General features: G+C 35.4%; 1 protein-coding gene across 1 annotated transcript in view; it reads left to right on the top strand.

Moving 5' to 3' along the window:
• GRIK3 (glutamate ionotropic receptor kainate type subunit 3) overlaps window positions 1–1,715 on the top strand; it is a 283,994-nt gene that overhangs the window by 181,035 nt on the left and 101,244 nt on the right. The gene's annotated exons all lie outside the window — the stretch shown is intronic.

Here is a 1,715-nt window from a genome sequence, read left to right on the forward strand (position 1 = left end):
TAGCATAGTGCCTAAGTCATTTGACTGCTAACCAGAAGGCTGGTGGTTCAAACCCACCAGCCACTCCTCGGAAGGAAGGTTGGAAAATCCTACTTCTGTAGTGATACTGCCTCAGAAACCCAAGGAGGGGTCGCTATGAGTTGGGGCCGACTCAATGGCACATAACAACAACATATATATATATATTTATCTTTTCTGGCTGAGCTTAAAGTGCCATTTATAAAATACAAATGGCAACCTTTATACCACCATATATGTTAAAAAATATTTTTTTTCCAAGTTTGTTGTTTGCCATTTAACGTTGCTTATGGTGGTATTTATATAGAGAAGTTTTATCCTGTTTCAGTGGTGTTGTCAGTTTTCTCCTATGGTTTCTGCCTTTGTTGAAATGCTTAGAAAGGCCTCCTCCACTGCAGTATTGCATAATATTCATCTACATTTTCTTTTTGGTAATTTATTTTTGGTAATAAATTTGGTAATTTATTCCTTCCTTTATTATTATTTTATCTTTAATCCCTCTGGAATTTATTTTGATGCATGGGTTAAGATTAGAATCAAAGTTAAATTTCTCCAAATAATTGAATAATTATCTCACTATGATTAATGAATAATTCATTCTTTACCTGTTGATTGAAAATACCCACCTTTGTCATGTATTAAATACTTATCTCTACTTGAGTGTACTTCTGGATTGTTTTAATAGCACTTCTTGATCTGTCTGTGTTTTCATATGCCATAATGATGTGGTCTTACTTATTTGGCTTCTGATATATTTTTAAATCTGGCAGTACTAACTTAAGCCAGACCCACTGTCATCAAGTCGATTCTGACTCATAGTGACCCCTATTGGGTTTCCAAGACTGTATATCTTTATGTGCCCCATCTTCCTTCTGCAGAGTGGCTGGTGGGTTTGAACTGCCGGCCTTCTGGTTAGCAGCCAAATGCCTTAACACACCATACCACCAGAGCTCCTTTAGTGACCCTATATGACAGAGTAAACTGCCCCCGTAGGATTTCCAAGGCTGTAAATCTTTATAGAAGCAAACCCCCTCATATTTCTCCCAAGGAGCGGCTGGTGGGAATGAACCTCTGACCCCTGGGTTAGCAACTGAGCACTATGCCACTGCACCACTAGGGCTCCCTCTGGCAGTACTAGTCACCTCTAATCCTTCTTTTTAAAAAATATCTTGGCTGTTATTTCCTGCTTAGCCTTCTAGATCCATTTTAGAGTCATCAGGCAAAAAGAAATATTCCTCCATGAATCTGATTGGAATTACACTAAACTGAAAAATTAATTTGGAGAAAATTGACACCTTTACCCTTGAAACTTATTCAGGAATGACATGCATCTTCATTTAAATCTACTTTTATGTAGCTCACTAAAATTGGTTTTGTTTTTGTCATTTTAAAAGACTGGAATTGTACATTTCTTATTTTGCTTATTATTTGTTATTGAATACTTTTTGATACTTCAAAAGAAGTCATTTTGCCATTAACTTTTCTTATTAATGGTTGCTGATATAAAGAAATACTATTAATTTGTGTTAACTGGTCGTTTAACTTGACTCTCTTCCTAGCTCTGACTAGTTTTCATGTTTAGAAGATTATCTTAAGGGTTTTAGAGAGGCACGTTAATCATTTACAAATAAGAATTTATCTTTCCCATGGTTGTGTATTTTATTATTATTTTTTCTTTCTTATTTCAGTGGTTAATG

The sequence above is a fragment of the Orycteropus afer genome, unplaced genomic scaffold, assembly GCF_000298275.1.
Source record: "Orycteropus afer afer isolate SDZICR_OR568_19922 unplaced genomic scaffold, OryAfe1.0 scaffold00192, whole genome shotgun sequence".
Lineage (NCBI taxonomy): Eukaryota > Metazoa > Chordata > Mammalia > Tubulidentata > Orycteropodidae > Orycteropus > Orycteropus afer.